Here is a 23,559-nt window from a genome sequence, read left to right on the forward strand (position 1 = left end):
TTTGGGAGCAAAACTTCATATAAGACACTGTCTTATTTTCGGGGAATCAGCGTAGCACCGAAGTCAACAGAACACCCAAGGCAGAGGTTGTACTTCCTAGTAACATGGACCCACAATGTGGAGTGTTTGCTAATGGGTCATGCATTTCATTATCACTGTTTTCAAATTCAGTATTGCTCCCCGAAACCATCGAATCTGGCCCTATTCTGCATCCATCCCATGTGTTGTAAATGATTTTTTTTATTTCTTCAGTTACTGTTAAGGGCTTATTTTATGGTTCATTTCATCCTCTTAAAGAAAAGCGCGCACACACACAGATACACAGACACTCAGCTCTTGTCTCTCTCTGTATTTTTTAAAAGGAAATGATTAGGAAACACAAAGGAGCCCTCATCACTCGATTTGGAAAGCAAAATAAATACATTTAGGAAGAAATGTGAAATAAGGCCCCATTTAGATTTCTAACTCAGGTCTCTGGAATTGAAAACAGAGTTAAGCAGAGACATTCATTCCTCAGCAGGCCGTAGCCTGCGCTTTTCCCGGAACTCTGAAACTGTTAATAGAATGGACAGGCCCAAGTAGCGTCCAGTACTATAATAATAGAAAATTAAATACGACTTTTAAAAACTGCTCACATTACAGGATGATCTATTAACAATATAGGACGTTTTACCCGTAAAGCGACAGACTCTGATTGCGGGCTGTGGCCCCCGGCACACATTAAAGAGCAGAGACTCTTGAGGACATTGTCCCTCTTTTGGGAGATTGCAAAGTGGGTTTTCTTTGGGATAAATCTCTGTTTTTGACACACAAAGATTGTGTTAATGGAATCGCTCCGTTCTGATAAAACAGCATTGCTGCTTCTTCTTTGATTCATGAATCAATAAGCCAACTATTAGAAATGTTCCTGTGTTTTTCACCCCTCCCATTTCTCCTTTACTAAGTGAAACTCTGTCTTTGCAGCTACGGATGTTCCTGAAGAAGGAAAGATGGGGCCCTTCTCTAAGGAGCTCTTCTATCAGAGAGGAATCCTTCATGTGCACCTGGTTGTCTTCCTCTTTCCTCTCCAAGCCTTGTGAACAAACAGGTGGGTGTCTAAGAGGAAGCTGCATTTACCATAACCCGAGTTGTCTCTAATTTAAAAGGTTATTACAAAACTATAAGGACTTCTTAGATGTACCATTTAAGGACTTACAGTTTCCAAAAAAAAGTCTTTGGGGAATATCATGTATCTGAGTTTTTAATCTTTGAATTTGACTTCGTCTTTATGATATCAAGGGTTCTTTCATAATTTTTATCCTGTGTACAGCAGGAAACATATTAGTTTAATAAGCTGGACAATGCAACTTTGTAACCTCACGGGGGTGGTTTGAGCACACTTGGAGATGCTTTGGAAGAGAGAGCTGGCAATCTCTGACACATGGGTTTGCCAGGAGTTAGAATCCAACATTTTACCTCTCTCTATGCCTATATGCATTTTTTGTTTGTGGTTTTCTAAGAAAGTAGATAACAAATATTGTCCGCTATGGTTCAGATTTTTCAAATAACGACTGATGTCATTTTCCACATAACGAACAGTGGGGTTTTGAACACATAATTAAAAAATCCTCAGTGACACACGACACAAGCACCAACCTTATACTTTTGAAACATTTCTCTAAAATCCACATTATTTTAAAAAGAAAAATTCTTGGTGGAAAGAAGGTTAAACGCCTTCTGACTTTCTGGAAAAAATTTTTCCACTAATAATCCCATGTAGTTTGTAATTGTTTCCTTTCTTTTTCAAAATCTAGGCTCTGTAGAAGAAAACAGAAATACTTATTGTTGGCCTGAATTAGAATAACAGGAAAAGAGAAGATAAGATCATAACCTTTGGCATTTTGTTTATGAAAACACTCCTTTAGGGCGATGCCTGAATCAGGCAAGGGTAAAGCGGCTCCCTCCTCTCCCGGCATATTTCAAATGCCATCCAAGCCTGAACAGAAAGTGAGAAGTCTAGAGCTAGGCCGCTACCTTTCTCGTGATAGTGTGGCACATCGTGACACCATCGAACTACCTCTATTTTCTTAGATACTATAGGTTTACTTTTTAATTATAGTTTAAATATTTGAAATAGGTTAAGGCCCATAAGAAGCTGCACAAATAGTTCAGAGGATTCCTATGTACGTTTCACCTGTCTTTCTTTAATGATACCATCTCACATCACCAGAGGACTTTCTCTAAATCAAGCCATGACTCAACATTGTTAACTCTGGCACACACTGTGTTTGGACTTCACCACCTTTGGCATGTGTTGTGTGTGTGTGTGTGTGTGTGTACATTAATAGGTGGAATAGTCTCACAATGACTATTGATGTTATGCAACATTTTTAGATGTTGTGTTCTGCATCCTATGCTGGCTAATCGAAGGGGAAGTGAGTAGGTTCCACGAGTGAAGATCTTTCATACTTAATTGCTTTATCTATGCTTTAATTAACTAATTAATTAATTAATCATTCAGTCTTATACGAAGTGTTAACTCTATCCAAGAGCCAGACCCTTGGATAAAATGGAGACACAAGATGGAGGCATAGGCTTTGGTCTTGAAGAACTCAGGAGAAATTAGGGGGAACAAAATTAGGGGGAACAACACAGACTGTTACATCTTACGATACAAATGAAATAAACATTCTTTTGCACCTATGTATACCAGGCACTGCACCAGGCACGAGGGCGATGTGTTGACTAAGATGCATGCCTTTCTTGTCAGTTACTTTCCGTTGGACTTAAGATGGCCTCCAAGTTCTCCACTGGACTCTACAAGGCTCTCTGTGATCAGACCCTGCCTATCTGTGTCCTCAAACTCTCGTGTCACCTTACTTCCAATTCCTAGTGGCCCAGTCTCCCCTGCCCCTTTAATTTTCCTTCAGCTTGCCAAACTCTCCTCCTTACCAGGCTTTTGTGCATGTGGCTTCCTGGAATGACTTTCTCGTTTTCTCTTTGCTACATCTAGAACATGACTCTTCAGGGTTCTTTCTCGGGTTGTCTATTGAAGCACTGGTCCATATCAAGTGCCCACCATGAATCTCGTCATTTGTTATGAGACAGATGAATGCGATAAAGGCATAACTGGATTTTCTTTATGAGTTTAGGGTGATGGTGGTTACCTGATTTGGAAGGAGTTATGCTTTGTTTGTTTAGGACTCATTTATTTTGGACTCATTCTAGGGTCTTTCTCAAGTGCAGACAATGAGATATTCAAAATTTTCTAAGGCAATGAAAATTCATGCTGACTATATTGCCAGTTTATAATTTTGTTTTGCTTAGATCCGCAATTGATGCTCATGGAAGCAACAGTCAAGAGAGTCGATGACACATGGGGTAACTCTGCTGCACAAGGCTTCTTTAAAGTGCGGAAAAGAGGCCTGGTACTTTCCGGGGCCTCATATGCATGTGAAAATTGAACATCGGACAAAGGAGACTGAAGAAGAATGGAAACATTTCAACTACGGCTCTGGTGAAGAGTATCGAGAGTACCATGTCCTGCGAAAAGAACAAACGACATCTGTCTTGGAGGAAGTACACTCAGAACGCTCCTCAGGGGCAAGGATGGCAAGACTTCCTTTTCCAGACATGGGCTATGTTGTCCAGAGAGACCAGTCCCTAGAAAGGGACATCATGCTGAGGATAGTCGAGGGGCAGCACCCAGAGGAAAGCCCTCTGTGAGAAGGACGGACACAGCTCAAAGACAGGAACAGTTGGGAGGATAGCGCAGGATGGACAGTGTTTGGGTCTGTTAGACTTAGGGTCTCTGAATTGGAACTCAGTCAACTGCACTTACCAACAACAGCAATGGATGAGACAGGTCCGTGATATCAAAATCAAAGGTAAAGACACACTCCAAAGAAGATATATAAAGACGTATTTCAAGTGAAGCTTTTAGTGTCATTTTAAACAAGACTAGTATAAAATGGATTTCCATAAGCTATTTCTTGGTACCTCATTCTGTAATATTTTGGAAATTATGTAACATTAGAACGACTCTCCAGAATATGGTAATTAACATTCTCCCAAATGTTTTATTTAATCAAATGGAAGCTAGAGTCACTGGGTGGGAATAGGTGGGATCTGAGCACATTTTATATATCACAAAAGACTGTTTTAAAAAAATTCAAAATGTGCTGGTACAGATAAAAGCTCAGGGCACAGGGAATCCAGGACCGATAAACCCTAACAACCAATAAGGGGAGCAGTGATATTAGGAGGGTAAGGGTGGGGAGGTTAAGGGGGAACCAATCACAATGATCGATATATGACCCTCATCCCAGGGGAATGGACAGCAGAAAAGTGGGTGAAATAAGACAGCAGTTGGTGTAAAACATGGAAAAAAAGAGAATAATTTATCAATTGTCGAGGGGGTATGGGGGGGGGATGAAGAGCTGATGCAAGGGGCTCAAGTAGAAAGAAAATGTTTTGAGAAAGATGACAACAATATATGTAAAGCTGTGTTTGACAAAATATAGATTGTGATATGAGCTGGAGTCCCCAGGAAAATAAAATAAAAATTTAAAAAACCCCAAGCCCCCAAATCCAACATGAACAAAATAAAACATTGAAAAGCCTTAAACATATTCAAAATGTAACAAATCTAAAAATGGTATCCAATTCAGTATTAAAAATCTTGGAAATGCCTTTAGTATGAACATTTTTTAGACGTCCTAGTAACTCAAATACGATTTTTATTATTAAAGAGGAAAAAAGATGAATTTATTCAGGCAGTAAAGCCCAGGAAGTAGTTGCTGGATATTACGAAATGGTTTATTGATGAATGTCAGGAAGTTGGAACAGGTAATTAACATCTTCATAAAGCAGCTCACTGTAAACCGTTTTAGGTCAAGACAGATTTTTTATTTTGCTTTGTTTTGTTTTATTGCTTCTTTTCTATTTATACTGCCATTTAAAAAATTCTTGGGCTGCTTATCAACAAAATAAAAATAATCGCATGAGAAGAACATAAATAGCTCTGGTAATGCACCATCTACAAGCAATGGTAGCCACTGGTGGTAGTTTGGTCGAAAACTCTGTCTGCCGCCACAGAGAGGAAACAGTCCGTTTTTCTTTTCAACGTAGGAACGCAGCGCTTTCGTTCTTGAAATCGGGATTTTGCTGGGAGGTGCAATCCACCCGAACATGGCCATAAAAGATTGTGTCAACCACCCGAGGAGAAACGGAGTCGTGTATCTCACCACGCCCCGGCTGCAAAGCGGAGAGACTGGTTAGGAGTCCTGGCAGGGCAGCCGGGCTGCGATCCCCATGGTCTGCGCTTCGGAACCCCAAGCAGCTCCTCTTGGGGAAAGACTGGGCTTTCTACTCCTCAGGGACAAAGACTGGGCTTTCTACTCCTCTGAACAGTGGCCGCTGGCCAACTCCGGGACTCACGATGAGTCAGCGACGCCTCGGTGGCAGCGGATTTGGTTGGGGTTGGTGGTTAGGCACTGGCAAGTCAGTTCCATGTCACACAGAACGTGCATCCAGCGCAATGACACCTGCCCAGCCCTGCGCTGTCCTCCGACGGTCCCGGAATGGGCGCCCTTGGGGCAGCCGGTTGCTTTCCTCTGGGTGCTGCCCCTCGACTTTCCTCAGCATGATGTCCCTTTCGAGAGACTGGCCTCTCTGGACAACGTACCTGATGTCTGTGAGTAGACAGCTCACGATACTTGCCTCAAGGAGCTTTCTGGTGGTCCGTCGTCCAAGACAGGTTGTCTGTTGTTGGGGCCTTTCCTGGTCTTCGCCAGCACCATTATTCAAACACGCCAATTCTTCTTGGGCCTTCTTTATTCCATGTCCAACTTTCACATGCATCTAAGGGGACTGAACATACCCACCATGGCTGTGTCAGGCGCTCCTTTGTCCCCAAAGTTTCATCCTTGCTTTTGGACACATTCAAGAGATACTGTGCAGCAGAGTGACCGGTGCAATGTAACGCCTGTTTGCATTCATGCAAGACAAAATCCTGGACAACGTCTATCTTTCCTCCACCGCTCGTGATGTCACCTCTTCGTGCAGTTGTGAGGATTCTGGTCTTCTTGACATTGACCTGAAATCCATACTGAAGGCTGCAAGCCTTTATCTTTGTCAGCAAGTGCTTCAAGTTCTTTCTGCAAGCTGAGTTGAGTCACCTGCATATTGCAGGTTGTTAATAAGACTTCCTCCAAACTGGATACCTGATTCGTCTGTATATAATTCACCTCTCTGATGATGTGTTCAGCATACAGATTGAGTAAGTATGGTGAGAAGACACAACCCGGATGCATCCCTTTCTTGATTTTAAGCCAGGCACCACTGCCTTGTTCTGTTCGTACAACGGGGTCTTGATCTACGTACAGGTTATGGGTGAATGAATTATAGCTTCTGCATGAGCACAATGCGCTCCCATCCTTCGCGAGGCCACCCCTGGTTTGTATGGTCCACACAGTCCAATGCCTTTGCCCATTGCCAGTCAGAATTTGGCTGTACAATAGTCCTCACCCTCTCCTTAAAAAACAATTATTTTATTGAGGGCTCTTACAGCTCCTATCACAATCCATACATATATCCATTGTGTCAAACACATCTGTACATATGTTGTCATCATCTTTTTTAAAACATTTTTTTCTACTTGAGCCTTGGTATCAGCTCCCTCATGTCCCTTTGGTAATTTATAAATCCTTTTTTCACCCCCTGTCTTACACCAACCGCTGTCTCCTGTCACCCACTTTTCTGCTGTCGCTTCCCCTGGGAGGAGGTCATATGTCGATTATTGTGATTGGTTCTCCATTACTCCTCCCTTCCCTTACCCTCCTAGTATCACTCCTCCCCTCATTGGTCCTGAGGGGTTTATCTGTCCTGGATTCCCTGTGTTGCAAACTTTTATCTATAACAGTATACATGTTCTGGTCTAGCCAGATTTGTAAGATAGAATTGGGGTGATGATAGTGGGTGGGGAGAGGAAGCATTAAAGAACTAGCGCAGTGGTTCTCAACCTTCTTAATACCATGACCCTTTAATACAGTTCCTCATGTTGTGGTGACCCCGTATGCGGGTGTATCTGCATGTGGGTGGACCTGCCTGGAGATGGACAGACGTGCAGCATCTTGGTTGCTAAGACCATTGGAAATATGATCTGAGGCGAGCCCTGTGAAAGGATCGTTCAACCTCTAAAGGGGTCACGACCCCCAGGTTGAGAACCGCTGCACTACAGGAACGTTGTGTGTTTCGTCGGTGCTATACCGCACCCTGACTGGCTCGTCTCTTCCTTGTGTACCCTTGCCTGTTCCAAAGTGCCTGGGATCTTCACTGACCCTTTTCGTTGGTGTTTATATTGTCACCCAGAGCAGCTCCAGCCAAGCAGATAGCTCTTACACATGAGGGTGAGGGAATCCCGGTGGGGAATCTCTCACTACTTGAGAGAGATATGTAACTTTGACAGAGGAGAGTCCTTTGCATGGAGGTTAACCCACATGGTCAATTCCCAAGCCAAACCCACTGTTGTGGAGAGGATTTCCACTCCAATGACCCTACAGGATAGCGCAAACTGGCCTCACAGGGTTTCCAAGACTGAGCTTTAAGGTAGCATATGATTCTTGCATGGAGTGGCTGTGGGGTTGAAACCACCAGCCATTTGGTTAGCAGTGTCAGGCTCCAGTTGCTGTGCCACCAGGTGTCCTAACCCACACTGAGGGGTTACTTATCATAAGGCTCAGTAAGCCGCATCTTTTAAAATAGTTTACCTGCTCATCAGTAAACGTACTAGACAAAGCAGCTATTCCTTAGGGGTTCCTGCATACCAGCTAGGTGAAAATAATAGAATCAACATCATATACTTCATTATGATATCGGTTTACACTTCCAGGGTACACAAAAAGAGGGCATTTCATCAAGCTAATTGCCTGAAAGTAAAAGAGAGAGAACTTTAGCTATTAGTCTATTATAGGGCTTTTTTCTTAATCACAACTAGGGGCTGTGTGCCCCTGGGGGGATGTGTATTCTAATTTACAATTGAACTACAGATCAGAGCAATCAATCTTGGGTAACACTTTTACAGTGTAATTGCTGCAGCGCAACCAAAAAAAAAAAAAGAAAAGAAAAGAGGAAGAAGAAGAAGGCCTTAGCTGAGCTTCCCGGGCTGAGATATTTCCAGACCCTCTTTAGGGTGGAAGGCAGAGAAGAAATGCCACAGAAATGAATATGCAATGAGGGCTCATTAGTGGCCTAGTGTTGCCATGACGAATGGCATTATCCTGGCCTGGTGCTGCCTAAACATGAATATTATAAAGACCCATTTATCATGCCTTGTCATGTGCTTGGGTACTGTCCTTTCTTCCAGCTCACACACCTTTCCCCATTATTGTGGTAGGAGCCTTGCGTTGTATTATTATTGTTTCCTTTTGTATTGATTTCTGTATCTTCAACGGAAGTGTTAAAACACAGCAACATGCTAAGGAGTGACTACAAAGTTGAAGGACCGCAACGGTTCTTCATCTGCTTTTCTCTGTGATCTTCTAACGGAGAAGAAAATTCAACTACACTTTTCAAGGGATTTTCTAAGAGGTGAGCCTTTTCCCTGGAGGATTCTGTACTGCAGATTTGTTACAAAAGCAACAAAGCTGAAAAATTAACTAAGTTATCTTTCTCTCTTTTATATTCTTCTTGGGTTTTTCTGTGCCCAGAATTTTTCAGTATCACAAACAGAGACCTTAAAAGTTTTCTCTTCCAAAAATTCTGGAGCAATTATATATATACACACACACGAAAGAGTTTTTTTAGTTCTCAACATTTTACAAGTGCTTGACTTGGATTCTTATTATAACCTTCTTTATATCATGGGCAGGAAGGTTGTCCAAAAACCTTGTTCTTGGACGACAACTTTCCAGGTTGTACACTTTACTAATAGCAACAAAACAAAACAGAACTTAAAAGCTATGTCCCTTGACAGAAGCCACGAGGTCTGTCTGACTGTTGAGCAAGCACACGATTGCGGTCCGCACAGGTCGATGCCATGGCCGTTGAACCGGAGAGAGGAGGAGTGTGACCCTCAGAGTTAAATCTCCTAGCCGGCTGAGAACAGAGTACTGGCTCGACAGAAGTGCTCTTCTTCCTGGAGGCGGTAATAGATTTCGTGGGATCTGTGATCCATCTCTGTTGGCACCAGAAGATGATGAGCTAACACGATTGCTCAGATTTAGCTAGGAGAAGCAAGGATGCTAGGAGCACAGGATAGTAGAATTTGGTATGGGTTTGTACTTCCAGGTGCGAAGCCAAGTCAGAGAGTGTTTCTACGAAAGCATAGCAGCCTTTATTCAATAAAAATATCAAATATGAAGCCATTGTCTGTCAACTCACCCTCCATGTAGGTCGATATGCTTCTGAAGGTGGTGTTTCCTCTTATCTCTCTTATCTTTCCACAAAGAATTTTGAGCTCTTTGATTTATACCAGGTCAAAATGGTTGTGTTGGCACCCTCCAGGGACTCAAACCATGTTCCTTTGAAATGTTCTTTACGTTTTGGGAAGGCGGAAGGGGTAAGCTCAAGGCAGCAGGGTGGCTGAGGAGCGGTTCACCAATGACATTCTTCTAGAGCAGGCCCTGTTACTCTCTAAGAATGAACAGGTACATTGTTGTGATTGGAAAAATTAAAGGTTCCCAGTGCAATCCCCTTGGAAGTGACTCTTTTTGATCGAGCTCACTCTGCACTGTGTTGATAAAGCCAACTGTCATCTTTGGTTATTATCTTTTCCACAAAATCATCTTTACAGGCTTCAACCTTGCTTCAAAGACGGGTGGAATGATCAACCCTTTCAGCTAGCTGTTCTTTGTGCAATGCTTTTTAGCACCCATTGGGCTCAAAGCGTGCAATGGCCAAGTTCTTCTTCCACCACTGTCTGCACTTCAGTCACAAATTCTTCATGATCGAGGTTGTTCATCCCTCCTCTTTGGGCTGACCTCTGAGGTCTTCCCAACCCTTCCTTCACACACTTGCTCCACCTGCAACCTAGTGTTCTCTGGGGAGCTACATTCCCATGCACTTGTTGCAAAACTTCCATGATTTGGGAAGATGGCCCCTTGAGTGTTGTTAAACGTTCGAAAATCCTTTCTTCTTAGCTCATCGTAATCTGGAAGCTCTGCCGAAATTGTTCAGCCTTGCAGCCCCAGGCAGGTCGCAGGGACAGAGGTGTGGTGGCTAAGCGTGTGAGTTTCATGGCCCAGCAATCAAACTGGCATCTACCACATGGAAGGCAATTACTCTACTGACCAACCATTGCTCCCTCTAAGCTACTTGAAATTAGTATGTGCATGCCACTTCAATGTAACTTGTCATTACAACCTTTGAGTTGAATTATATTTTATCTTTTAAAGTTCCAGGTAGCAAATAAAATGTAACACAAAGGACCGGAAGCTTACAAGGTCGTGTTCTTATGTTGGTAGTGCCCTGGGTATTACATTTTTTGTTTCTGAAGAAGATATAGTTGTAGTTTTCCCAAGGAAGATTAAGTGGGATTTTTGGAGATGATTTTATGACCTTTAAGAAGGGATGAAGGTGTTGGCAGCGGGCACTAAAACTCACTGTGATGGTGCCTGGACAAACTGACTCTGTCTATATGACACCAAACATCTGGGTGAAGATGGAAAAAACAGTGAAAAACGTTGATGTTTTGTTTACTTGACACCATACATCTGGATCGTCAGAAACATCTGCATCTTTTACCTCCCCGCTCTCGAGGTTTCAGCCGGATATTTGGCATCATGTGTAGAAAAGTAAAAAAGAAAATTTACTACCAATATGACTTAATCAGCCCAAAATAATGCCTTCAATTAATCTGCAGCTATGAACTAATTATTTTATTTAAATAATGAAATAAATTGATAAATAAAAACAGAAATAAAGATGTCATTAGGCGACTTAAGACCGCAACCGCTTTGAAGTATATTTCAATTGTGGTCATAGTTTACTGACATTAATTCTTTTTACCCCAAACCTTTTTAGTTCATCAGACAAAGCTCAGTCCTGGGGAATGATTTCCCCACATAGAAGGAGGATTCATTAGCTTATAATGTGTTTTGACAATAGAGAAATTTGGTAAACACTTCATAGCATGTAAGCTACATCTAGTAATAGATGTTTTCTTTGCCAAGTGAATTATCTGGCTGATAAAATCAGTGTAAACCCACTCTCTAAGCAGCCTCCTGACATGCCCGAGGCTGACCCCTGAAGAGGAATCAACTTAAACCTGACTTCAAAGCCTTCATCTCAAGGAAAAGCACCCGATGTGATGGATATTTTTGTGTGTGATCTCATCTAAAAAAGTTATCATAATTATTGAACATTTCCTCTGTAGCTTTTTCTCAATTCAATCAGTTATAATGAAAATAGTCTGCTTGCTTTTTACGTTCTCAAGTTTTCAAAATGACTCGTGCTTCCTTGAGCTATCCATTAATTGGACACACAGCCCAGATGAAAAGGCTTAAGCCCCAGAGTATATAAAAAAAAATAAGGGTGTTGCAATTTAAGTGCCTTCAAAAGATCTAATTTGATTTTTAAAAGCAATCCGGCATATGTGAAAATTAAAGGCACGCAGAAACAAGAGATAGTTTAATGAATGTAGGGTTAAGATACATTTAGAGGTTTCAGTAGCCTTACCCCTGTATATATTTTTCTTTCATTGAGCTTTTTGGTTGGGGGAGTGGTATTCACCACATGGTGAAACTAGCTGGATTCTGTGGATTGCTACTTCCTGTATAGAATTGCCCCATTTTCTTCCCTGACATGAAACAACCTGTTATTTCTGTGACAAATATTCTATCACAATATCAGTCTATTAGATTTCAAATTCCAATGAACTTCGAGCCTCTCTGTTTGTCTCAGATGTTGCATTGTGAGCCTATCGTCTCTCGCCCTGAACAAATTGTACACTTATTCACACTTAAAAGAGGGGGGTGTTGGGGAAGAAGAAAGCCATCCCCCTGGCTCAAATGGCATCTTCAGTCATTAATGAGTTAATAAAAATCTCAAAGGCATCTAGAGCTAGATAAGGAGGAAGAAAGAAAAGTATTGTACTGTAATGACAGGCTCCCTGGCTGCCCTCTGAGATGTCATGGGTCAGTCATGTTAAGAATGTGTGCGTCCAATCATCTGCTGATTTTTATCAGCCAGCCCTCCAGCAGGAGCTGACAAGAGCCAGTTGGGGAGTCACCATGAATAAACAATGACTTTTTGGATTGTTAGGGATTCTGTAATAGAGTGAGGGGTTTATATAGACTAAAACATGATGACATTAGCAATCAATATACCAATTACTGGACAAGTTATTGGGAGAGGCATTCACATGTCTCTGTCCTTCCTGCACGTTTGAAGTGGCCTCAAACGGGGAGAGTCCCTGTGCTCAGGCAGGAGACCAAGACCCGAGACTCTGATCTAAGAAGAAAGTCCTCCTTCTCTGGATGAAGCAGTCCAGACCTGAATGTTTTGAATTGCCTGGGGAGGTTATTAAAAATACAGATTCCTGAGGCGCCTGCCTAGTGATTCCATCTCAGAAGCCTGGGGTATGGCGAGGTCTTTTAAACCAAATGTTTCGGATGACTGCGACTGGACAGGTTAGCATTATTTGTGCACTTGGTAGAAATGCAAATTCTTAGGCCTCTCCTCAAACCAACTGATATAGAAACTCAGAGTGGGGCTCAGCAATTTGTGTGTTAGCACAGGCTCAGAGTGATTCTGTAGCCCTGGTGGCAAAGTGGGTTAGGCATTGAACTATGAACCACAAGGTCTGTAGTTTGAGCCTACTAGCAGTGCTGTGGGAGAAAGATGAGGCTGTCCACTTCTGTAAAGATTTCCAGTCTAGGGAAAGGAAATATTCTACTCTGTTCTATAGGGTCACTGCGCTTCAGAATCAAGCACTGGCAGTGGGTTATTTTCCCCCAATGGATTGAATTTATTAGAGTGTTGCGCAATCACCACAACAAATTTTAGAACATTTTCTTTATTCTTGTACTCATTATTATCAGCTCCCCATTTCCCCCCAACATCTGCTATAACATTAAGAAACTATTAATCCAGTTGTTTCTACACATTTATCTATCCAGGTTTTCATAAAAAAAAATATACAATGGGCCCCCACAACAATGACAAAATAAAACCCAGGAAAACCTCAATCTAAAAGAAAGCAGAGAATAATAAAAACTGAAACAAATAAAAAAATGAGTCAGAAAGAAAAACAAATGATAAGATGTGAAAATTTAACTGAACTTTATCTGCATTGATTCACTTTCTAATGCACTCTGCCTGAGGGCAAGGCTATTCACATCTCTGGTCAATGGTCCAGGGGAATTCAATGGGGGGCTTAATCCCCCATTGTGGGAATGTTGGCTTTTCACCATCACCCGTAGCCTTCTGCAAACCCGGTACTCCAATTTTACGTCTACTATAATTCCCTCCTCTGATCAAGGATTTTATTATTTATAATCCTTGGATCATGCAGGCTGGTGTGCTTCTTCCCTATGAGTATGGCTGGCCTCTCACTTGGATGACTGCTTGCTTTAAGACACGCTTTTAAGACCCAGACACTATTCTTTCCAGTAACTGGGCACCATCCGCTTTCTTCACCACACTTTCCTATAACACCTATATAGGCAGTGTTCCCTTCAGGAGGGTGAGTATGGAGCAGGACTACATCATAAGAACTCATTTTTCTTATATCTATCTATATATATAAGGTTTAGAGATATCCCTCTTTGACTTTAGTGGCAGCATTGTCATCTTTTTGAACGCTAAATAACTTCTATTGCACTTTTAGAAATTCTAATGATTCTAATGATAGTATCATCAAACTAGCCAATGGTATAGGATTTAAAATACTATTGAAATAAGGGGGATATACATCTATGGGAAACCTTTTTAGACTAAGACACACATGGTGTTCAAAAATACATATAATTAATCCTATTTAAGAAAGCAAGGAAGGTTAGATACAGGGACAAAGTTCACTAACACTCATTCATTAATGGCAGAACTATGTCTGCAGAACTAAGACATGTCTTTTAAAGCTAAGAAAACATGAAAATATCAACCATATGGTAGCCGTAAGTTGCCCATTATTGTACAACCTCAAAAGCAAAAGGTTTGGACCCAAATTCAATGACTTCCAAATCCATGACCTTCAGGTAGCAGCCCTTTTCTGTCATAGGGTAGGACAGCTTTAAGTTCAAAAGAACCTAGCAGTTCCTTTAATCTGCAGCAAGTGTGTTTTGGGTAAAATTTGGCTCACTTAGTGGGTTTTTGACTCTCCTCCTTCTGATGTGGGCTATGTAGTATGCTGTATACCTTGAGAAGACAAAACCTAAAGTCAAGGTAGCCTATAGTACGGGGCCTGGATCACCAAGGGCTGGAAGGGAATTCAGTTAAAAATGCATAATTAGCCAGAGAGCACCGTGTGGATTCTCCCCCTGGGGAGTCCATAACAACCGTGTCCAGTGTTTCCCCCAAGGGCAAGCTGCCCTTCTCTCTTTCTTTATCTACTATCAGAAATGAGATCATCCTCTTAGAGGAAGACATCCGCCACTTCTCTTGGCCATGAATCTCCACCAGCGCGTACTGAACACAATGTCCACTCCCTTACCCCACTAAGGAGAAACGGACCCAAGCTGAGGTGAGGCCTCCCCTGGAGAATCCTTATGATGCACAAGTAAACATATAACCCCTTTCCCCTAAAACTCATTGCATCAAGTTGATTTTGGCTCATAGTAACCCTATTGGACAAGGTAGTGGGTTACAAACATTAGACATACCACCCCGTTGCCTGGGAGGTATGTCTGGGAATGACTGTCTGACTTGTGGATCGCTGCCGGTCTTTCTCTTGGTGTTTGTCCTTAGAGTTGTAGGCTCATGCATCGGTTGTCTTTGTGTGATTGACTAACTTCACTCAGTGTCACATTCTACAGTTCTAAGCATGGCAAGAGGTGCTTCGTGGTTTGATCATTGTACTTTAGCAGTGCATAGTATTCCATCATGTGTATGTACCAAAGTTTTGTTTGTCCATTCTCCTTCTGATGGGTTTTGGGCTATTTCAATTTTGTGCTGTCGTGAACAGTGCTGCTATGAACAGGGGAGTGCCTCGGTCCATTCCTGCTATGTCTCCCACTTTTTAGGATAGATATCCAGCCTAGGCATTATGGAATTGGATGGCATTTCCATTCCCAGTTGTTTGAGGTAACATCATATCACTTTCCATAATGGTTGTACATGCTTACCGACCCACCAGCAGTATGAGAATTCCAGTCTCTCCACACCTTCAGCAGGACTTGTTGTTTTCTGTTTCTTTGAATTGCACTATCATTGTTGATTTTATTGTTGTTGTTTTTTGTTTACTTTCAGCGTGATTCCGATGCATGCTGGAGTTTGAGAACTATTGCGACGGAGTAAAGATCCTTGTCAAAGAGTTGCAACAGAGAGGCATCGTTCACCAGTTCCGAGACTCCTCATGGGTAATACTTTACTAGAACTAGTTACAGTGGTGAAGTTGGCAGATTATTGACATGCAAAAATTAAATTAGAGGAAATTCAAGATTATCTGTACAATCACAGCATCTCATTCACTTGTACACTACTGGATCTTCTTAAATGACCTTGGTGTGTGACTGACACTGATTAGAAAGGAAGAGTAAATCTAGCCTCAGTTTATTATCTAAAAATCAAAAGGGAGAGATATTTTTAAGAAATCTTTTTAAAAAAAGAGAAAAGAATCAATGTATGCGAAGCATTTACTAATCTGGAACCAATATGCATTGTGGCATTGTCATTTTTGAAGTCTATGTAGGTTCTTATGTAGAATACCAAGGTTTGATTTTTAACCTTTTAAGCAGTCACAGAACATTCAACTTGTCAAAGTTAGCACAGGAGAACATTTATGGCCCGAGTCTGCACCTCACCAGAGAGATGCCAAAGTCTTTCTTGGCTTAGCTTTAAGACTCGCCTTACTCCTTGGCTCTAAGCAACAATAAAAAAACAAACAAAACATTTTTGGTGTAAAGAGAGAAGACCGAGTTAAATGGGGTTAAATAAGATTCTATGTAGCAGTACTTCCAGAAGGCCTCTAACACATTCATATGCACTGTGAATCTCCAAAAGAGCCCTGGTTGTGAGGTGGTTACTCGTTCAACTGCTAACTGCAAGGTCAGCGGTTCAAAACCACCAGCCACTCTGAGGGAAAAAGATAAGACTTTCTACTTCCATAAAGAGTGACAGCCTGGGGACTCCCCTGGGCAGTTCTGTCCTATTCTGTAGGGTTGTTATGAGTTGGAATGGACTTGACGAATCTCCAGGAGAAGGGTTACTCAATGGATTTGACCACCCAACCCCTTTTAGAAATGAAAATCTCACAAAATTAGTGTTCTGGGGAATAAAATCCAAGAAACATGGAGTCAGTTATTATAAGAAAGCCAACACTTATGGGGAAAATGTATGTTCTGTGTGTTGTACTGTAAACCACGTTTTTGTTTTAACGTATTAAACTCTTTATGTCTGGAGTCTGGATTAATTATGTGGTGGTTTGATGGCTACAAGAGGGTTCATATATCCATCCTCAACGAGTTTAATAATAGCTGTTGATCATCCAGTTATATCATCCCTGAAGTGTTGGCAAGTTTCCAAGAACAGGGACTTATTAAAAAACAAACAGACAAACAAAAACTTGAATCTTACTGGTTAAATTACATTACATTTTCACAAGTGAGGGGCAGTTCTAATGCAAACTCTTATCCATACCCAGAAAGATCAGGTAAAAGTAGGTGTGCAGTTAGGCTGACCCTGACTTTAGAAAATATCTCTGCCTCTCTTTCCTATTGTGCTAGTCTGGGTAGACTAGAGAAATAAATTCATGGATGCTGATATGCGTATAAGAAAGAGCGTTATATACAAGAGCAATTGAATATTGAGAAAACATCCCAGCCCTGTCCAGATCAAGTCCATAAGTCCAATATTAGCCCATCTGTCTGGTACCAATCTATCAATTCCTCTTCAGACTCATGAAACACATGCAGTGATGCCGAATGCCGGATCACAGGCCAATGGGTGGGAAGTCTTGTGGATCCAGTGGTGTTGTAAGCGTCTCAGCTCTGGCAGGGGTCTCCACATGGCTCCTTCAGCTCCATGGCGCAAGTGTAACTCTGTGTGTCTTGTCCCCAGGAATGTCTCACAGGAAGTCAGCATGTGTCCTGCCTCCAGTGAGCTATTTATCTCGGTTGTGCCTCCAAATGAGGTCATCAAGCTCCGACCTGATTGACAGGCCAGATTCCACCCCTTGATTCTTGAGTCTCAAATTGACAGCAGATTATGTAACTACCACAACTGTATTGCCCAGATTATTTCCATTTCACTGGGTTCCAGTGACCTGTAGCCAGTCAGGCCACCTTTGTTCCCCACACTGGCTCTTTGTGAAAGTGATCAAGGTTGGTGCATCGCAGAGGTAAGGGTAGTAGGAATTTTAAGCACATTGTTGGTTGTAAAAACCCTTTTCTTGCAGTTTCTGTCAGAGTTGTGTGTTAATGCCAAATGCTAATTCTTGCTGGGGACATGATGTCTTATAAATGCTCTGAAAGAATCTCATTTTCCCCATAGAAGTGAAGGTACTTTTAAGGCCATGTTAAGAATGGTATTCCTTTCACGTGACATCTACAGGTCATGTCCTTGCCTATAAATTGTTTCTTTGCTAAAATCTCCACCCCCACCCCAATTGTTATACAATAGAAGACTGTCTCAGAATAGAACTCAAATGACATTTGAACAATGTGTTAAGATTAAAAACAAACAAACAAGAAAAAAATAAAGCAAGCTTTCCAGCAGCGCTAATATTTGTCATCTTTTCTGGATTGTTCTTACAAGTCTACACAAGACTCACAACTCATGAGAATGCATCTGCAAACTAAAAATAATAGAGAAAATTCAGCTTCGGGAGGTCTTAAAAAACTTTATTTCATCTCCTTTGTAAAAATATCCCCGTTGACACCACATGTGTTCCCCAGCTTTCAAGACACAATGCGTTTTTATGAGGGGATTCATTCGACACCCTTCAGGAAAGAACAGACGTTCAGCATAGTTAGCTGAAGTCTACCTACCACTTGCTCTGGTTTGTTACGTTGTTGAATATTCTTTCCTTTATATTCTTTGAAATGTTTTGAATTAAAATAGCTTACTCAAGGTCACTGAAGGCATATGGTCCTGCTCAAAACTTTAAACAAAACATTAGTTTTTACAACCTTTTGTAATTTGGTATTGTATACAACATGGTTATGTGCAGAGTTTCTGTAATCTTTTCAGTGGGTGACAGAAATATGAGAAGCAAATTTATAAGCCCTTTAGTGAAGCATTTAATCAATTTCATGCATAGGAAATAACTCTGATTGCTTGGCTTTATCAATCTTTCTCTGGAGCAGAACTCCCCGCAACGTCATCTCCAAACACTGGCTGGGAGGAGGCGGGGGAAGGAGGGGAGTTGGCAGCAGGAGCCTTGCCAGGCACACAAAATGTCAGGGACTTCTGAAGTTGGCCAAGTGGGGTTGCCAGCATCTATGCAGTCATCTGGGGGATGTTAATCTATTGCAGAGTGAAAGTACCGGTCTAATGTTTAGAGGAAGTCTTCAAGATCTCTTACTGCAGAGTTACTCATTAAACACCCCTTTCCCAGAGTGACTCTTTCCATCGTATGCAGAAATGCAGATCGAGTTCCAGTTTTTAGGAAGCTGTTTCATGGTGATCGCATGAAAACTTACTTCTGATTTTAGGAGTTCCAGGGCGGTGGCCAAAGATAACTGAGACCCACAAAAGTACCTTGTTACAAGTAGAAATATTTTATAATTTTTAGAAATAGGTTCGCTATCCCTAAGGGCTCATGCCTGCATCATCTTTTTAACAACACGTTTATTGGGAATTGGATGATGGTTTGCAGGGAAAATTAGTTTTCTATCCACAACTCCTACACGTTCGGTTTCTTAGCATTGACGCACTCGCCAACATGTAGCTTTACCCATCCCACGTCCTACCTGCATCTTCTGATTCTCTTCTGAATTGCTTAAAAGATTAATCCAGCTCTTGTGGGTTAATATTTTATTTTCTGTCATGGACTGGAGTTTTTCTTATAGACATGTTACCCCCAATACTATCCATTTCTTAAGTGAAGTAGTCTTAAGGGAACAAAAGACACTCTTATTGATAATGATTATCTACTAAGTGATATTAAAATTTTATTAACTCTATCTTGTCCTCCAAAATTGGAACTGATATAAAGGTACTGTGGACAGACTTTCTAATTTAGAAAATCATTTGCTTCTACTTTCTGAATCTAGAAGATTGTTTCAGTGAATAAATATCCATCTAAATGATTCAGTTCAGATTAAAAAATCACTTTCATTGACATACCTTCTCTCAGGAGGATAAGTCATGTGCCCTTTTAGATCTGGCACACTCACGGATTCACCTGCTGTGGCAGTTCAGTGGCATGCCATGGGATATATGTTTACTCTGTCACATGACTTAAGTTGTGGGGCAGCATGATTATATCGAGGGGAGTTACACTGTTATCCTGCACATCATTGGCAACTCTCATGGAAATTGGCCAATGGAGATTTGTTTGTTTTATTCAAATCGTAAGGCCTGAATTAAAATCACGGCCTCATAAATCTTTTTAGTTTTTTAAATGAGTCATTCTCCTTTGCTAAAATTACTCATTTGTTAAATGGGAAGATAAAATTCAGAGAAGTGCATTTTGAAGAACTGGTTTCCTTTACATAAGATTTCATATTTGATAGGAGAAGAGTAAATTAAAACAATTAAATAAAGTACAAATGCATTTTGAAACACACAACAATGAGCATACACTCATTCTCATAACTGTCAAAGCGTTAGAGGACATGCGTGCAGGTCTCCTTGACACCACTTCCCCTGAAGTGAGCAGTCATCAAAGGTGGGCATCTTTTTAGTCTTTTAAAAATCCAACCCCCTATCAACCTGTATATAACATTTTGCACTTGATCTTTTTATTCATAAGCTTTAGAGATCTTACCCTGTGAATAGAAACCTCATTCTTTTTTGTCCGCTTCAAGAATTTCTCATGGTATCTATAAAACTCCCCAACAAGTTGTCACCCTACAATGGGCATGTAGCTTCCTCCCACGGCTTTGCTGTTATAAATAGAATTGTAGTGAATACCCTGGCATGTGCTTACTTATGTGTGCATGCATGCGACTAATATTTACAGTGAAACTGTTGGGTCGTAAGTATATGTGTTTTATGTTTTGATAGGGTCAAATTGTCCAATACTTTTAATTTCAGTAAAATCTCTACTATCATCTTTGACATAACCGTTCCAAAATCTTTTCAAATTTACCAGTCTCTCCAGAAACCAGCATTCTCTGTTGCTCATTTTGCTTCTTCAAAAAGATGAAGCCTGGTCCTAAATGCCTTCCTCACTGAATTTTCCTTTTTTTTTTTTTAGTGTAAGTCGGGACTGGATGATTAGGAATCATGCTGATCTGGCCCACTGGAGCAGCCAAACTTTCAGGGATTGGTGAGCATCAGGTAAAAAAAGAGTCCTTTTAAAATACATTGCAAATGATATCTATTCCAAACATAGAGCATTGGTGCCCCATTCCCAATAATTGTTTCAGCCAGATTGTACATCACAAATAGACTATTATTACTTTATAAGACAGCTAGACAGCTACTTTTCACTCATAGGTTCACCATGTGTCAGAATTGACTAGGCAACTGCTGGCTAATCAGGTTATAGCTCTATTGAAAGTTAGGCTACAGCATCTCTCTATTCAGCTGTACTTAGTGTGGCCCCCAAACCAGGAAATAGCATCCTATGTAACCCACTACTTATCTGTAACTCAGGCCTTAAAATGCAGTGGAGCTAAACCCATATATTAATAACATGTTTAGAATATATATACATATTATAGCAATTCATAGGTAAAAATGATACTTTGGAACCTATTAGTAGAATATGTACTTTCAGCTGATTTTTAAGATAAAAGGGCAGCTTTTATATAGTTTTCTTTATACTTTGCTTGTTCCCCCTGTGACTAATGATATACAATTATGAGTAGCCTAATGGAAGTTAGCAATAGAATCCTGGCTGTGCGCCAAGGTTTTCTTTTCTTGAAATATATATATCACATTCTGGGGTTGAATCTCTAGAATCTCTAAATGTAGCATTCAGAATTTACATCGAATAACAAAATATTAGAAACTACTTATATGTCCAGGAATAGAAGATTGATTACATATATATGGTATATCAGTTTTGAATATATGCGTACATATAACAATATGGGAAATGGTTTTGATACCATCTTAAGAAAAGTTAAAAGACAGAACTCTATGTAAACTCAAAGAACTTTAGCGGTATATAGACTATGAACATACCAGGTGGTAAATTGAGAAGCTATTTTAAATTTTATGATTGTTAGCAAGGCAAGAGGACGTAGGAATGAAAAGCGCTCTATTAGTCATGTTGCTCCTAGTTGAGTGGGAAGGGTTGGACTGAAGGAAAGTGTCTCTTCCTTAACCCTGGAAAGGCAACTAGAGGGGATTCTCCTACATTTTGTGCCGGCAAAGTTTACAAGAGACCTGCGAACCCAACTCGATTCACTGTAGGAGCCTGGTTTAAACAAACAATCAGAAGAGGAACCTGAAGCCTTAGCCAAAGTCAGCCATCCCCATTGTCTCAGTTACTGTCAACACCCTGAGTCTTCTGCTCTTGATAGATTGGTTTTCATTTGGGGACAGAGTCAAGGGACAAAAACAAAAACAAAAAATCAGATAATGTGATTGCCCAGGTGCTTCCTAAGCTTTTGTAGTGATGTGGAAAATGGGAGAATGAACAGAAGGCGGAAATGTGCACAGTGCTTTGCTTTAAAAAATACATATATATTTTTTAATTTTTAATTTGTGAATTTGGCAAAAATGTGCAGATCAGATCAGTGTTCCATGTAATAATTCAGACACATTTTCTTTCATATAACTGGCTGCAGTTCCAGAAATGCACCATCACTCATTCCATTTCCTTCCTGTGCAGCCAATTCCCTTCCTCCTTCTTGCTCACCCTCTGCACTCCGTCCTTGAGTCCAGTGCTGCCCTTGCGAGGTCAAATGGGCGACTCTTCCAAGGTGTGGGTCTCACTAGTGTTGTTGTGCCCCGTGTAGAGCTGTCTGTCGTCTGCCTGACAATTGAGCCATGGGGATGAGTTCATTTCCAGAACGCAAAGGTAACTAAAGGCCATAGTCTTGGGGTTTCCCCCAGTTTCCGTGTAAGGCTGGCCTTTTTATGATTTTGGGTTTTGGTCCACATTTACTCCCACTTTCTCTAAGACCTAATGTAGTCGTTCTCAGAGAAGAGGTTTGGTGGTGAATTTTGGAGATGCTAGGAGTGCTTGATAGCTCGTGAATTAGAGGTTAAGCTTCAACCACATTTAGGAGACATTTTCAATGGAATATTTTGCAGATTTCTTATCAGAGAATGCTGGAAATCTAGACCATTCAGTCAGGAAGGAATTTGGAGTCATAAACAGTGCTCACCAAGCACCCTCATGACTTTACTAGGAACATGATTTTCTTCTTATGACAGGATGACTGGATAGCAGGAGAGGTATTGCACGTGCGTGCGCAAATGTGTTTTTGTTAGGTGCTGTTAAATCAGCTCCAATTCATGGCAATCACATGAATAACAGCATGAAACATTACCTGGTCTTGTGCCGTCTTTGTGATTGTCCATATGTTTGAGGCCATCGATGTGGCTAGTCTGTCAATTCTTAGTGAGGATTTGCCTCAATTTCAGTGAGCCTCAACTTTGACCGCCATGATGCTCTTTGCTTGCGGCAGATCTTCCCTCAAGGGCATTTTCAAAATCAACTCAAAGAGATCTCACCATCATGGCTTCTAGGAACGTTCGGGTTACATTGCTTCTCGGATGGATTGTACTTGTTTTTCTGGCAGTCTATATTAGATTCAATATTTTCCCCGAGTGTCAGAGTTATAACTCATCAATTGATTTGCTTCTTTGTACTATATATAACTTTTTCATGCTACTGCTAGTGCTTATACTGTAAACTCTATTAAGATATCACTTGAGAATCTGACATATTCTAATTTAGTGAGCCTTCAGTAGGGTCTGAGCTTATATATTCCTAATATGCTCACAGTGGATGCTGATACTGCTGATCCATAGACCACACTTTGAGGACCATACTTTAAAAAAAATCATTTTATTGGGGCCTCATACAACTGTTATCACAATCCATCATCCATCCATCCATCCATCCATCCATCCATCCATCCATCCATCCATCCATGTGTCAAATACATTTGTACATTTTTTGCCCTCATCATTCTCAAAACATTTGCTTTCCACTCGAGCCCTTGGTATCTTAGAACTTGGTAAAAACCAGATTTTCCCACTCCATAGCCAAAGTTTCTGTCTTAGTAAGTAAAAGACTATATATTTTTTTTCAAGCATACTAGATATAAGGGCTCTTTAACATTTTGAAGAGCAAGG

The 23,559-nt window shown here is 41.0% G+C and overlaps 1 long non-coding RNA gene across 4 annotated transcripts in view; it reads left to right on the forward strand.

Annotated features, from left to right (window-relative positions):
* LOC123522428 overlaps positions 1 to 20,585 on the forward strand; it is an 87,879-nt gene extending 67,294 nt beyond the window's left edge. For all 4 annotated transcript variants that reach the window (XR_006680704.1, XR_006680705.1, XR_006680706.1 and 1 more), the window contains 3 exons: positions 964 to 1,087; positions 15,385 to 15,494; positions 20,498 to 20,585. This is a non-coding gene — a long non-coding RNA (uncharacterized LOC123522428). The remainder of the gene's footprint in view (positions 1 to 963; positions 1,088 to 15,384; positions 15,495 to 20,497) is intronic.
* The last annotated feature ends 2,974 nt before the right edge of the window (positions 20,586 to 23,559 follow it).

The sequence above is a fragment of the Echinops telfairi genome, unplaced genomic scaffold, assembly GCF_000313985.2.
Source record: "Echinops telfairi isolate 266 unplaced genomic scaffold, ASM31398v2 ScPeMD7_7409;HRSCAF=8447, whole genome shotgun sequence".
Classification (NCBI taxonomy): domain Eukaryota; kingdom Metazoa; phylum Chordata; class Mammalia; order Afrosoricida; family Tenrecidae; genus Echinops; species Echinops telfairi.